Source organism: Schistocerca nitens, chromosome 9 (genome assembly GCF_023898315.1).
Source record: "Schistocerca nitens isolate TAMUIC-IGC-003100 chromosome 9, iqSchNite1.1, whole genome shotgun sequence".
Classification (NCBI taxonomy): Eukaryota; Metazoa; Arthropoda; class Insecta; order Orthoptera; family Acrididae; genus Schistocerca; species Schistocerca nitens.
In genome coordinates this window covers 381450267-381467109 of record NC_064622.1, presented here as the reverse complement: position 1 = coordinate 381467109, position 16843 = coordinate 381450267, and the positions used below count along the sequence as shown (strand labels likewise).

At 42.6% G+C, this 16843-nt stretch overlaps 1 protein-coding gene across 1 annotated transcript in view; it reads left to right on the top strand.

Moving 5' to 3' along the window:
* The window catches only part of LOC126203942 (protein takeout-like), a 123140-nt gene that overhangs the window by 3506 nt on the left and 102791 nt on the right, over nt 1-16843 (top strand). The gene's annotated exons all lie outside the window — the stretch shown is intronic.

The window sequence follows — 16843 nt, the reverse complement described above, 5'->3', positions numbered from 1 at the left end:
GCGTGTGCATATCCCATTCCTATGTGGAACATTGGCTGTGGTGTACCCACCTGTCTTGGGGACACTTCGGTCCTGAAAAATGCAAGAGCAAAACATCGATGTATTGCTACGTTAGTAATTTGCGTAGAAAGATACACAAACTCCTACGAAGTTGTCTAGTACGCCAGAAAGCTAAGCCAATTAATCCGTCAAATGCTTTGCCATTAAATCCCACATTAACCCAGAAACCAGGGCAGATAGTTAGACCTCGCTGGACCGCCCACGACAGGAAAAGAGGGGTGTGAAATACCTTGTGGCACTTGTAGATCTGTTTACAAAACATATGTCTGTACGCAACGAAGCCGTCAAACGCGCCCCCGATTATAAGAAGAATAGAGCAGGATTACTTCCAACGTTTCGGCAACCGGACGCAATACCTCCGGAGAATGCCTCAAACCTTATCGGCAAACAATGGATAAGTTTTCTCGCAAGGAACAACATCAAGCAAATTTTGATTACGAAATTCAGACCACAGTCAAACGACAGAACGCGTATTTAAGGAATTCATCTGCAAATATATTTCGACACGCTAAACAAAATTAATGGATCCAGAATGAGATTTTCACTCTGCAGCCGTGTGTGCGCTGATACGAAACTTTCTGGCAGATTAAAACTGTGTGCCGGACCGAGACTCAAACTCGGGACCTTTGCCTTTCGTGGGCGAGTTCTCTGCCAACTGAGCTACCCAAGCACAACTCACGCCCTGTCCTCACAGCATCACTTCTGCCAGTACCTCATCTCCTACTTCCAAACTTTATAGAAGCTCTCCTGCGAACCTTAAAGAAATAGCACTCATGAAAGAAAGAATATTGCGGAAACATCGCGTAGCCACAGCCTGGCGATTGTTTCCAGAGTGAGATTTTCAGTCTACAGCGGAGTGTGCGTTGATACGAAACTTTCTGGCAGATTAAAACTGTGTGCCGGACCGAGACTCGAACTCGGGACCTTTGCCTTTCGCGGGCAAGTGCTCTACCAACTGAGCTACCCAAGCACGACTCACGCCTCGTACTCACAGCTTCAATTCTGCCAGTACCGTACCTCGTCTCCTAACTTCCTTTAATCTGCCAGAAAGTTTCATATCAGCGCACACTCCGCTGCAGAACGAAAATGTCATTCTGGAAACATCCCCCAGGTTGTGGCTAAGACATGTCTCCGCAGTATCCTTTAATTCAGGAGTGCTAGTTTTGTAATGATCGCAGGAGAGTTTCTGTAAAGAATGGAGGGTAGGAGACGAGGTATTGGCAGAAGTGAAGCTGTGAAGAGGGGGCATGAGTCGTGCTTGGGTAGCTCAGTTGGCAGAGCACTTGCCGGAGAAAAACAAAGTTCCCAAGTTCGAGTCTCTGTCCGGCACACAGTTTTAATCTGCCAGAAAGTTTCATAATGGGTGGAATTTGTAACCCAGTTCGAGCAGATAGTCAACAACCTACCCCACATGTCAACCGGTTACACTCAGCAGATTGTCGAATCAAAGGAAACGCAACGAGTGGATCGATCGTATACCTAAAATTCAGAGTGATGATGAAAAACTCAGACAGGCCATGATATCACTTACTGTTCATGCGAATATCAGAAAGAGAGGACACGATAAGAAGATCGGGAAAGTGGTAGACTACAAACTTAACGAGAAAATATTAGTGAGGACGCATTACAAACCTTCATTACTGGCCGGTCGGGGTGACAGAGCGGTTCTAGGCGCTACAGTCTGGAACCGCGCGACCGCTACGGTCGCAGGTTCGAATCCTAACTCGAATATGGATTTGTGTGATGTCCTTAGGTTAGTTGGGTTTAAATAGTTTTGAGTTCTAGGGGACTGATGACCTCAGAAGTTAAGTCCCATAGTGTTCAGAGCCATTTGAACCTTCATTACTGTACCGTCTAAATAAAAAGTGGAGATACTTGTACGAGGGGCCGTACATAATTTTGCGCAAACCATACATTGGTTGCTATCTGATAGCCGATCTATACCACCATCAGGACATTAGGAAGAATGCTTAGAATCGAGGAAATAATAATGACCATTGCGGAAGATTTTGCCGATCACATCTACAAAAAGACCGCTCAAAGACAAGATGAACAATGATTCCACGAGTCAAGACACTGCTGCACAGAAAAGAGGAAATAAAAAAGAAAATTATTAAAGAAAGTCGCCGACCTGATTTACAGGAGAAATTATCGGATTAGTTTTAAGTTAGTTATTAAGAAGATGAAGTCCTACGTGACTGATGGCCATGGATGCCGATTTATATGGAGGTTTTATTTGAATACAAAGGAAGGACGTAGCCGGTGAGCCGACTTCCGACATTCTACATGATGAATTTTGTTAAATGTAAGACGAATATAATTATATCCGAGGAACAGACGGCGCGACACGATGGATAGGGAGTACAATTATTCGTAACTACCGCATGTAAGGACAGATATAAACACGCGGACGATAAAAGAAACTCCAACGGCAAGTGAGGTTATGAACGACGTGGACTGAAGCAGGGAATTTATCAGTCATTTGTCCCTTGACACGCCCAGCTTTAATATTTACGGAACACCCCGAGAAGGGAATACTGCACAGGAAGACGGGATAATGCGACCACGCCTATTCAAAATGAAAGCTGGCATATTTAAAGATATGATCAAGCTACTAGAATGCAGAAGCGTTACAAGAACGAAGACCAGAATCTTTTGCTATTTATCAAGAAGTGTGCAACTAATACAAAGGAGTGATATATTAGTCTACGAATTTAAATCTGTACTGTTCTACTATTAGAAGCCAACTGTAAATAGCACCACCCATGAGGAAACTACCCTGGTATAGACATTGTAAATGAAATGTAAACAGATAGAAAACAGTATTAGAGGTAAATCCAGAAGTAATTTGGTTTCATTAATACTTTTTTAGAGGTAAATCTAGAAGTAATTTGGTTTCATTGATACTTTTGATGTGGCAGAAGTGTCACCGACATTTTCTTTTGTCTTCAATATTTCAAGGAACTTCAACATTTTCTTCTCACTCTGTATGTATGTATGTATATACCATAAATTCCTATCCTATTCCCAACCTAAGTGAGCAACAGTAGTTCAATGGAGGACATGTAAACGGAATGCGAACACACACTGGATGGAAAGAATTTCCACACTTCGTGACTCTGCGCAACTTCCAAATTTCCTTTAACCCTTTCGATAAATTTTGTTCCGTGATCGCATATTTTGTGATAGGATTTTACCGCGAATACTCAGTTATCGGTCATTTGTCTTCTTTATTACTTTTATCGACTGGAGCACATGATATTGAAAATCTGAATATCGTGACAGTTCCAAAGTTGGATAAAGTCACGTTCTCGCTGTTGCAAGTACGCAATTTATCTGTTGGCGCACAATTCTCTCTAATGAATAATCAATGAAGGTAAATGGCTTAAAATCATAAACAAGGGAGTAGCAGAAATCTGTAAAAACCCTATTAATTTTAAAGAGTATCTTTGAGACGTAATTCAAAATTGAAATTACTCTGAAAGCGAAACCGAATGCCTATACCGACACCAAAGGAACTGACTGGTAAATAAACTGTACATACTAGTGATTAAGCAAACATTGTGAGTAGTAGCAATTTTTCTTCGTAAATTGAAACGAACAAAATATGGACACGTGCACTGCTCATGTGAATCAACGAGTGACAAAATTATAAACTTGTGTTTTACTCACGTGATCGGAAGTGACTAGGCTCAAGTGTATAATCAACTATTAATGCAAAACGTTACAAGACACGTTAGACAGTGAAAATTATAACCAGTGCTACGCATTTCCACTCCAGCGTGCATGCTGAAAATTTAAATGTCCTTACTTGCAGGAGAGTCTTGCACCTTGCAGACAACGAGCAACAGCATCTATCCAAGGACCACAAAGTGAAGTTCGCCTTGTAGTGAGCTACGCTACACTCACGATGCAGTCAAGTAATGAGTTATCAACGCAAAGACAATACTTCGAAGAAAACTTTGCTAACCCGCGCGTACCGACGACAACCGCCAAGCCTGTACTGCGCGCTAACGGCCAGGCAACAGAAGCTTGTATCGCTTCTGACAATGCTAGCTGATTGACTTTAACAGCCGCGTACCCAGCGGCAATTCAAAATATGTACATGGACATTTCCCCGAATATAGAGACCTGTATAACAATAAATGCGTCCAAACTAAGGACATATGTCAAGTACCGAGTGTACACAGTACACTAGACACGAACAGTCGTATTGTCATTTCGGAGCGAAAACAAGATATTACTGAACAGTGTATCAATGAAGTGATCGAGTACTCACGCTAGCTTTGCAAAACTGATGTTCACATCCTTATCCCTTACCCAATTAGTGATATAAGCTTAGTGTTAAGCAGAACCTAACTCAGGTTTTCTTTTTGTTTCGTGATAAAATGCACTAAGACGAACACACGTCACGGACATTTATCAACATCGACGAATATTCAACATAATGAGACTCGAGCTCCGCAACGTCCTTGTCTTGTCCACCAAACCATGTCAAGATGCTGTGAGACAAGACCACAAACTACCATCGACAACGCACAGCGAAGAACGTCAAAGTTTTTTGTGTTCGTGTGAAACATGATAGGTTATTAGTGTAAATTTAAGCGATAAGCAAATGCCGTGCAACTCGCACATAAAATAACACTCTACAAAAGAGTCAAAACCCCTGAACTAACTAAAACATCGTACAGATGTACAGACAATTATCAGTTTATAAGCCATCTACCTTTGATTTTCATGTAAGACTATAAATTTCTCTTTTCAGCAGGACTGAATTAATTAAATTTATGAATGTGAAAGCTAGATCAATGTGGTGTACACTTATTTTTCAAGGTATGAAGCTCACCGATTGTCCATTAACAGAACATAGATGACCGTGGCACCGACAACAATGAATTGAAGCATAATAATACGAAAGCAATGGCAGTTTAAGGCATAAATACTTCTATGCAGCTACTTGATAAATATTATGGATATTATGATGTATATCTTATGTTAATTAATTTAAGAGTGTGATTTTGACAAGTTACATGAATGCATGTACTGTGTGCAACTACATCATCACTGGAATTGCAGCCGGCCGGTGTGGCAATGCGGTTCTAGGCGCTTCAGTCTGGAACCGCGTGACCGCTACGGTCGCAGGTTCGAATCTCGCCTCTGGCACGGACGTGTGCGATGTCCTTAGGTTAGCTAGGTTTAAGTAGTTCTAAGTTCTAGGGGACTGATTACCCCAGATGTTAAGTCCCACAGTGCTCAGAGCCATTTGAACCATTTGCACTGGAATTGCGTGTGGATCACGAGTCCCAGTAGGAGTTCTCGTCCTCCACACGGGAGGCGATGAGATGTTGTATTTTCGCACCGCCGCTTCTCGTCACATAAAATACTGATTTGAGTAACTAAAGAGGCCAAGAGCCATTTATTTGTCAATGTATAATATTAACTACGCATTGTAATGATGTATTTTGACAATTTACGAGAAATGAATCCAGCGCCACTGACGCACCTAAGAAACTATAGGCTCATCCAGCACGCATGTAAAACCGTCGATATTAAAAACAGACTCTGAAGACATTTGAATATAAAAATCCAAGCGTGCAACCCATCGTCCACTGCCAGACCATATCACTCTCTTTTTATCTCCTGTATAATACGGGCGCACCATTACATAGGCGTCAGTATAAGATTTGTAATTTATTTAAATCTATTGATAAATACTGTTATTTTGTTGCGTGTGAGACTAGTATGTGTGAAAAACACAGAGTGGTTAATGAATGGACATTTATACGTGATTCATGAACTTTTATGGATATTGGGACAACTTGACTAGAAGAAGGGATCGGTTGGTAGGGCATATTCTGAGGCATCAGGGGATTACCAATTTATTATTGGAGGGCAGCATGGAGGGTAAAAATCATAGAGGGAGATCAAGAGAAAGAATACACTAAAAAGATTCAGAAAGATGTAGGTTGCAGTAGGTACTGGGAGATGAAGAAGCTTGCACAGGATAGAGTAGCATGGAGAGCTGCATCAAACCAGTCCCTAGACTGAAGACCACAACAACAACAGACCACTGAGGCCCTGTCATTGTTATTGACGTAAGTGTTAACATGTTATATGTGGCTCTGAGCACTATGGGACTTAACATGTATGGTCATCAGTCCCCTAGAACTTTGAACTACTTAAACCTAACTAACCTCACCCAGCCATCACGAGGCAGAGAAAATCCCTGACCCCGCCGGGAATCGATCCCAGGAACCTGGGCGTGGGAACATGTTATAATATGTGTTTCAAAACCAAGTTCGTAATTATAGTGTCAATTACTCTAAACTTGTGTTTGCTTAATCATTTACTTTCTATGTGCCTAGTTTTTTACAGAGCCAGCCGTGTCCGACGTGTCATTGCGCGGACAGAAAAGTCGATGCCGACGTTAACATAGTACTTATATTCCCCCCTTGTAATATTCTTCAAACTCTGTTGTAAACTGGCCCTTAGGTATATTTTCAGTGCGAGTGACGTCCGGGAATTTCTTAGCAAACTTCACTTCTCAAACCGTACATCGCTCGCTCAAAGCCTCGTTGTTCCACAATGGTACCCGGCACTTTCTAAACGGGAAATGGAGCCACGCAAGAATATGTTGCTTTCCCTACTCAATCTGGTGCTTAAATAATAATAATATTTCGTTACATCTGAAGGTCCTTGTACTAAATCGGAATAGTGATCAGTTAAGAATGGCGTTACGCTTTTCATAAAAAGTAAGAATGATGAAAGAATGTTTATCTTACGTGGAGAACTATTATAAATTTGCATCGCACTCTTCGTAACGCAATCCTTGTAAGCCCATGTCCTTGTTGACTGGTGATGGTATCTTCCTTTTTGCCTGATAAGATGTTCATGGATATCGAAGTTGTTATTTACGTATACGACAGAGACAACTTGAATAGCAAATGGACAAGGGAGGAAACGTTCGTTTTGATAGAGCTAACGTAGGGAATTAAAGCGAATCCATTTCGTGAACAGTGCGATTTGCGAGCCAGATACAGCCAACAACAGTCAGTGGAGCGCAATGCGATCTCATATACCACAATGAGGCAAACCTACCCTACGCACAAGTTGTATCACGTTTGAGCATTAAGCAGCATGCTGAGAGTGCTACGCTCAACGTTGATGGTTCAAATGGCTCTGAGCACTATGGGACTCAACTGCTGAGGTCATTAGTCCCCTAGAACTTAGAACTAGTTAAACCTAACTAACCTAAGGACATCACAAACATCCATGCCCGAGGCAGGATTCGAACCTGCGACCGTAGCGGTCTTGCGGTTCCAGACTGCAGCGCCTTTAACCGCACGGCCACTTCGGCCGGCCTCAACGTTGAGGTTCGAAAGCACGGCCCTTGTGCCGACGGCTTAAGGTCACAAAGCGACTTGAAATGTAACGGGCATTTAAAAATTGTAACAGCGAAAGCAAAGGGTCGACTTAGGTTTGCTAGGAGACGTCCAGGAAATTGTGGCACTCTAGTACCACACTAGTGCGACCTGTTCCTGCGTTTTCCTCGAATTTTTGGAATCCACACCAGGTCAGATTCCAGGATGACATCGAAGCAATTCAGAGGCGCGCTGCAAGATTTGTTACCAGTAGTTTCGAACAACAAGCAAATTTACGGAGAAACCTCGGGAACTCAAATGCAAATCCATGAAGAAAGACAGTCTTTTCGAGGAACATTATTGAGGGAATTGAGGGAACTGTCTTACGAAGCTGAGTGTAGAACGATTCTGCTGCTGCCAACGTACAGTTCGTTCGCGTAAGGACCACCACCATAAGATATTAAAGTTAGAGCTCATATGAAGACATATACTGTAGGGAGTCGTTTTGCCCCCTCTCTGTTTGCGAGTGGAGCAAAAGAGGGAGTGACTAGTAGCAGTAGGAAGTACCTTCAGCCACGCTCCTTACAGTTTCTTGAGGAGTATGTCTGTAGATGTAGACGTAAATATAGATGTGCATCCGCACCTGTCATCCGCATCCTCTCCCACACAACGCTCCACTGCCCCACTTTACGACATTGCGGTATGCGCGACAGAGGGATGTGGGCTGGAGTGACATTCTATGCGTTGTACTACTTAAGTAAGTATACATTATACGATGTGGACATTATACCTCAAATTTATATTCACTGACGAAAAGAATGATGTTTCATCCCCTGTTTCACATTCTCAGGGGTTAAGTTCTTTCACTTTTTTTAGTTTCTTAAGCAGCCTATATTCCTCCTCAGGGTTGAGGCTGCGTCGCTACAAAATGTCTTCGAAATCGGTTATGCGGTATAGTCGTGGATACGTTACAGGCAGTATGTTAATGAGTATTAATCACATTAAGAATTATGTAACCATTGTAGTCATTACAACGAATTGCATTACATAGCAAATATCAAAACTATAAAGCATTTTCACAATTATGACAGCGTTCAAATGACAAAAATAAAGAGGTTTTCCTTAATGTGTCCCTATAATGTATTAGAATTTCAGAGTATGGTGTTGTTTTCTCCAGTGATCCGATTTTGATTAATTCAAGGCTGTACATTACCTGTGAAAACCCCACAAAAACTGGTCTAAGGGTTTAGGAGGTAAGGGTGTTCAGAGAAACAGACAGACGACAGGTTTACAATTTCATTGGAAGTATAAAGGACCGGAAAAAAAGCGTTTGTGAAAAAGTGCTCACGACCCGCCACTGCTGACGTCTCCATTGAATTTTTGTGCAGTTACTCGCATCCTTCACCAGTAACCCGATTCATCATTCACCATTGCCCTACTATTCGAAGGGAATCTTCGGAAGTGATATTCTATCAATATCTGTAAACTGTTCACATGTTTTTCGGAGTGACTCGAATGCGTGTAACCGATACTTGTGAAACCTGAACAAGTTTTACTCCTCGCACAAAACTGCGTGACCGGAAGCGCCAGGGCGTTATTGAACAAACAGCGAGAAAATGCCTCTTGCCCGAAAGAACACGATCGGCTCCGAATATTCTAGAGATTATGAGTAAGAATCAGTCAATGAGGGAGGCTGTCCAACTATTCAAGAGGGTTGCCGAAAAGGTAATGCAACCGGTTTTTTTTATTTCCAGCTGAAAACAATGCTACGAATACGAAACGTAACGTGTGTACTATTTGAAGTCTCCTGAGTGAGCGCGCCAAGTTTCCGTCACTTCCGACAGATGGCGTAGCAGCAGGACAGGTTCAAAATGGTGTCTATATGTGGTGTACTTACAAGCAACGTGCCGTCATCGAATTTTTCACTGCAGATAAGGACACGATGGGCAATATTCACAAACACTTGTGCAAAGTCTATGAAGCGTCTGCTGTCGACAGAAAAACAGGTAGTCGATGGGCACAGAGGGTGAAATCATCAGAAGGCGGTTCGTTGGAGCTCCACGATTTGCAACGGTCTCGGAAACCATCCACGGCTGTCACCCCTGAACCAGCCCCCTCGGACTTTTACTTGTTTAGGCCATTAAAGAATGCCATTGGTGGAAGCCAGTTTGAGGATGATGGGTAGGTGATTCACACACTGAAGCACTGGCTCTCCCACCAGAACAAGGATTGGTACCGATAGGGCAAACACGGCCTTGTTTGGGGCTGAAGTAAGGCCACAGAACGGGATGGAGATTACGTGGAAAAATAGGGAGTGTAGGCAAAACACTATTCTTTCGTGTGTGTAATTCTCATTGTGTTCAACAAAGAATTTTGGAAGAAAAAATGCGCTGCATTCTTTTCTGGGCTACCTTCGTATATGAATCGATTAATCATATCTATTAACTGTATCCTAGTAATCGATTATTCGATTGTTAGGTAACCTCTTTGCTTTCAGGTCTATAAACGTTCCCCTTAAATTACCAATAGTAAAATACCAACGGCCGTTGTTTTGGCTTTATTCGTCAGGCAACCAGATTCAACATTACATTATGTCATCTTCAACCCTGCGTATATCGCGTTGGAAAGCAATGCCGAACTGTCAACAGTTATCCTGAAGATTTTTGCTCCCACGGACATGTGCGACCCTTGGACAGCTGTCAGCTGGAGAAAAAAAAATCTTTTCGATACCAGTTGACAGTGCTGCATTGGTTTCTAAAGCGAGGGTTACTCGATATATGCAGGCGTGAAGATAATATAACGCAATATCGAAACTGGTTACCTAACAAATAAAACCAAAATAACGGCTGTTGGTATTTTATTATTAGAAATCGACCAGAGGAAGTCCCGCACTCCAGACATAAAATGGAGTTACATTTATTCCCCTTAAAGTTTTATTTATGATGAAAATGTTATTTCAAATAAATATAGCGCCGTCCTATCACACTTACATTTATATTTTAGCAACCAATAATATTTACTCAGTTTTTAATTACCATTCTTTATTTTTATCGGAAGTATGTACTTATTTAACAGGTATTAATAAGATAACTAATGTTATTATTTTTAACAACGTTTGTTTTTTAACACAGGTACACTTGTGCATATGCTTACAAGTGCTAAATGTTTTTCCGGAAGTGAATTGAGGAGCACTAATTTATGTAGGCATTTTCCACTGATGCTTGAACGGTAAGCTTTGAAGAGAGAGGAAGCCGCCATTCCTAAACGTCTATTAGCCACACTGTGCAGACCAGGACATACTGCCTCAATGTCTTTCGAGAATTGCTAAGGAGATGATCTTCGCTTGATTGCAGGTTGGTGTAAGTAGATCCTGACATTAGGGAGTAAATCCTGACTCTTTGTCGCTGTTTTGAAAGAGCTTATTTCTCAGGAATGCTCCATCAATGATCTTCAGGATTGCAGTACCACTACCTGATACAATTCTTTTAGTTAGGCGCCACTTCGCCGACCTGGGGGTCCTTAAAACCAACGGCACCCAATTTTCCCAGGATGGTCATACATCCAAGGACGAGCCTGACCCAGCGTTACTTAACTTCGGTGGTCGGGTGGGAACCATTGTTAACGGCTTGGCAAGGCCGTGGGTACAGTAACCGGTACGGGATATATTGGTAGTCACGGGTTCGAATAATTATCCAATAAACAAACTGTAATAAGACTTAGGAAGTGTATTTTTTGTGCAGACACTTTTTTAAATGTAACAATGGCTATTGACACTAACAGACTAAAAGTAGAGTAAATTAGTATGCCAGTAGTGTTTGTTGCAGGATTCTAACGCGAGACGTTTAGGAGGTATGGTATTCTGGAAAGTTTCCACATCGACAACCGTTTGTCCCATTCAGCTTGCGTAGATGTTACGTACGACGTTATTGTGTTTCCCTACAGCGTTCTTGCATGTTCCTTGAGAGCACTGTGACTTGCTAGTCAGTTAGAGTGTGGCAGTCCAAGCAATAGGTCGTAAGTGGCGTTGGGATTAACCAATGCAGAAAAGCTGACATGCTCATAGTGTATGGGGAGTGTAGGAAGAATGCCGTTCGTTCTTACACGGTTTCTGCCACAATATACCCCAACAGACGTCAGTCATCTAGAAACTTATTTATAAAACTCTTCAACGAGTTATGTTAAAGTGATAGCGTAACATATAGACAACGTAAGAGAAGGAAGCAAATGACGAAATTAATATTATTGCTACTGTTGCAGTTGATCTTGACGTTAGCTGCTGCGCAATCGCACGAGGAGGTCGTCTGAGACTGAAAAGTTTTCTAAGTATTCACCATCAGCTTAGATTTTTCTCCGCCAAGAGCTGGGTGGAAACGATAATGAGAACCTGTGCATAAGGATTATGACTAGACAAAAAATGGTCCAAATGGCTCTGAGCACTATGGGACTTAACATCTATGGTCATCAGTCCCCTAGAACTTAGAACTACTTAAACCTAACTAACCTAAGGACATCACACAACACCCAGTCATCACGAGGGAGAGAAAATCCCTGACCCCGCCGGGAATCGAACCCGGGCGTGGGAAGCGAGAACGCTACTGCACGACCACGGGCTGCGGACTATGACTAGACACTTCAGATATATCATGTATCTTCTTTAGTCATGAAGACACATTTGCCAAACATGGCCAGCTAAACAGCCGAATCATGCGCTATTGACCTGTTGACATTCCCTGTTGGCTTCCTCAGTTGGAACGCCAGCGTCTATGGAGTGTAAACGTGTTGTATGGGATAACTCATAGGCACATTCTTGTAGACAGAACACTGAAAGCGCACAAGAATCGCAGCCTCCCAACGTACCACCTTCCATGGATGCCAGCAGACGTTCCTCTGCAGACTACGAGGAGTCTGCGGTTCTAACATGATGGCTGTCCAGCCCATAGTGTACGAAGTGTTGCAGCACGAATTGTTGCTGTATCATTGGACTGGACACAGAGGACTTGTGCCTCGGCCGCCCGTTCCCCACATTTAATTCCTGGAGAATTTATTCTGTGGGAAAAACTGAGAGATGTTCTCTACAAGGACATATCAACTTGATATTGGGTGTGCAGACGGCCAGTCCATCAAAATTCAGAGCCCGGTCAGCCACTGAACAACTGTATCACGCAACGCGGATGTTTCAAAAAAGAGAATGTTGCAGTGGCAGCTGTGTTTCTGTGAAGCGTCGTGGGCTCCGAAGTTGCCTCTATCACCCACTCCCACATCGTGACCCATCGCCTGTCTCCCTCCCTGAACTGGGTATCAGATTTGCGGCGACGGCTACACAAAGCAGGCCGTGACAAACAGCGTCATCACAGTGCTGAGTGTGACGAAATTTTTGGTTATGTTTTGGAGGGTGTAATAGAGATGAAAGTGAGGCATGACTGTCATCGTAGGTTAGAGGTTATCTTCTTTTGGCTGGAGGAGTTGAGTAAGTTACCTGCCTTTAAAGGTAACTATAGAGAGATGTACTTGGTTTTGGTAACATGTACAATATGTAACTTGGTTGACATACTGAACCATGCATGGAGTCAATGCCTCTAATGTGTTGCACTTGTCATTGATACGGTCAGTTTGGAAGACAATGTAGAGAGTAGGTGTCTCATGAGACAATGTAAAGACTGTATTTGGAGTTCTGATATCTTTTTGTTCTTTTGAGTGTAATGGAAGGTAACAACGTCGCGATGGTACATTCAGAGACACAAAGTGTGCCACAGCTGGAAGCGGTACGGATTTTTATAGGAAAGGTAGCACAGCTCACAGCAGATAATATGCAACTACATGGGCTGGGGACGAACAGTGAGTATTGCTACTGATAGCACAGCTTGAGTTAGATGCAGCAGCTGCAAGATAATGTTTTCCCTTTTTCTGAAAAATCATCTAAGGATGTACGGTTATACTTAGAGGACCTTAAGACGTTTGTCAAAAAGAGTGACTGCACAGACAGCAGTTGTTACACACAGCAAAACCGCAACTGGTGGGAGAATCGAAAACATACGTGACGTGTATGGAGGCATTAAAGAATTGAGTAGCTGGAGACGGAGGTTTTGCAAAAATCCAAAAGTAGAATTTTGTGAGGTACGAGGGTTTCCCAGAAAGTAATGCACCGCATTTTTTTTTCTCAGCCGAAAACAATGCTACGAATGCGAAACGTTACGTATTTATTATTGGAAGTCCCCTGAGTTAGCGCGCCAAGTTTCCCTCACTTCCGACAGACAGCGTAGCTGTGGGGCAGTTTAAAAATGGCGTCTATAGGAGATGCACATTACAAGCACTGTGCCGTCATTGAATTTTTCACTGAGAGGAAGAAACTGTGGGGAATATTCACAACCGCTTGTGCAAAGTCTATGGAGCATCTGATGTCGACAAAGGTACAAATAGTCGCTGGGCACGGAGGATGAGGTCATCAGAAGGCTGCTCGGCAGAGCTCCACGATTTGGAGCGGTCGATGAGACCATCCACGGACAGAATAAGGAAGTGTAATGAACACGCATACAGGTTAGGGCAGAGAAAAGCAGCAAATGCGATTGTTTGCAAGAAGTTGAGCAGAGGACTGTAGATGATATTCAGATGAGACAGACGTTGCACATATCAAGAAGGGTGCCTACAGGTGCACCAGTGAACAAAGTTCAAAACCATCGTACAATATGAATTAGATGAGTTTGTGCCAAGCAAGATCGTAAGAGATGGAAAAGACCCACCGTGGTACGACAACCGAGTTAGAAAACTGCTACAGAGGCAAAGGGAACTTCACAGCAAACGTAAACATAGCCAAACAAAAATTACACGAAGCGAAATGTAGTGTGAGGAGGGGTATGCGAGAGGTGTTCAACGAATTAAAAAGTAAGGTTCTATGTACTGACACGGCAGAAAATCCTAAGAAATTTTGGTCTTATGTCATAGCGGTAGGTGGATCAAAACAAAATGTCCAGACACTCTATGACCAAAATGGTACTGAAACAGAGGATCACAGGCTATAGGCCGAAATACTAAATGTCTTTTTCCAAAGCTGTTTCACATGGAGGAAGACTGCACTGTAGTTCCTTCTCTAGATTGACGCACAGATGACAAAATGATAGGTATCGAAATAGACGACAGAGGGATAGAAAAACAATTAAAATCGCTCAAAAGAGGAAAGGCCGCTGGACCTGATGGGATACCAGTTCGATTTTACACAGAGTACCCGAAAGAATTTCGTGTATGGCAGGTCTCTAGAAGAGCGTAGCGTTCCAAAAGATCGGAAAAGGGCACAGGCTATCCCCGGCTTCAAGAAGGGACGTCGAACAGATGTGCAGAACTATAGACTAACGTCGATCAATTGTAGAATTCTGGAACACGTATTTTGTTCGTGTATAATGACTTTTCTGGATACTAGAAATCTACTCTGTAGGAGTCAGCATTGGTTTCGAAACAGACGATCGTGTGAAACCCAGCTCGCGCTATTCGTCCACAAGACTCAGAGGGCCATAGACACGGGTTCCCAGGTAGATGCCGGGTTTCTTGATTTCCGTAAGGCGTTTGATACAGTTCGCCACAGTCATTTAATGAACAAAGTACGAGCATATCGACTATCAGACCAATTGTGTGGTTGGATTGAAAAGTTCCTAGATAACAGAACGCAGCATGCATGTTATTCTCAATGGAGAGAAGTCTTCCGAAGTAAGAGTGATTTCAGGTGTGCCGCAGGGGAGTGTCGCAGGACCGTTGCCATTCACAATATATATAAATGATATCATCGGAAGTTACTGAGGCTTTTTGCGGATGATGCTGTAGTATATCGAGAGGTTGTAACAATGGAAAATTGTACTGAAATCCAGGAGGATCTGCAACGAATTGACGCATGGTGCAGGGATTGGCAATTGAGTCTCAATGTAGACAAGTGTAAAGTGCTGCGAATACATAGAAAGAAAGATCCTTTATCATTTAGCTACATTATAGCAGCTCAGCAGCTGGAAGCAGTTAATTCCATAAATTATGTGGGAGTAGGCATTAGGAGTGATTTAAAATGGAATGACCATATAAAATTAATCGTCAGTAAAGCAAATGCCAGACTGAGATTCTTTGGAAGAATCCTAAGGAAATGCAGTCCGAATACAAAGGACATAGGTTACAGTAAACGTGTTCGCCCACTGCTTGAATACTGCTCACCGGTGTGGGATCCGTACCAGATAGAGTTGATAGAGGAGATAGAGAAGATCCTATGAGAGCAGCGCGCTCCGTTACAGGATCATTTAGTAATCGCGAAAGCGTTACGGAGATGATAGATAGACTCCAGTGGAAGACTCTGCAAGAGAGACGCTCAGTAGCTCGGTACGAGTCTTTGTTGAAGTTTCGAGAACATACCTTCACCGAAGAGTCAAGCAGTATATTCCTCCTTCCTACGTATATCTCGCGAAGAGACCATGAGGATAAAATCAGAGAGATTAGAGCCCACACGGAAGCATACCGACAATTTTTCTTTCCACGAACAATACGAGACTGCAATGGAAGGGAGAACCGATAGAGGTACTCAATTTAACCTCCGTCACACGCTGTCACGTGGCTTGCGGAGTATCGAAAAATCTAACAATATGAGATTTTTTTTGTATTCCTGTCCACTTTTTGTGATGGAAAATGAGATACTTTTAAAATTATAGTGTTAAAAAGGTCCATTATCAAAATGAAAAAGTAATAGACGTTGTATTTTCATCCTTTACACGTAGTTTGATACATAAGATATTTTTATTTATGCTAAAACAATACAACAATACAAAAACTCTAGCTGTTTCTACTTTCACTTAAAACCTTTAAAAAATCAGGATTATCTTAAAAGCAACTTAACTTTCTTTTAAATTTTTTATGCTGTAGAGAAAAATATAGGAAGATATTTTATTTTAAAAAATCTACCCCTCCAAGAATACTAGATTTATTTTTAAATATCTTACTAAGCGTTCAACTGAAGGAAACTATTGGCTGAAGGAACGGGAGATTGGCGGTATGTGTGTGTGGGGGGGGGGGAGGGGGGGAGGGGGGGGGAGTGGTCCGCCAAAAGACTTGTCGCTTGGTTGGAATAACTTTAATAGTACCTCTTACTGTGTGGTCAGTGATTGCAAGCAGTTGTTCGGCGTACGTCTTCGCCTGAATGGCAAACACGTCGGGCCTCAATATTTGGTGCAACGTTGCACTTGAGCTCGGTGTACTTCGCGTGTCCTAGCGTGCACAGCGGAATCACCATCTACGGGAAATAAAACATGGTTTTATCTCACGCTTCTAGGAGCATGCACGTGGACTCGACCGCATCGGGGATCGTTGCTCACCTTGATCTTTTCTTTTTCGTGAACAACCTACTTGTTCCTACGAAACCGTGCCCTTGATACTTAACGACGGCTGGCTACGCTAGGCGCGGG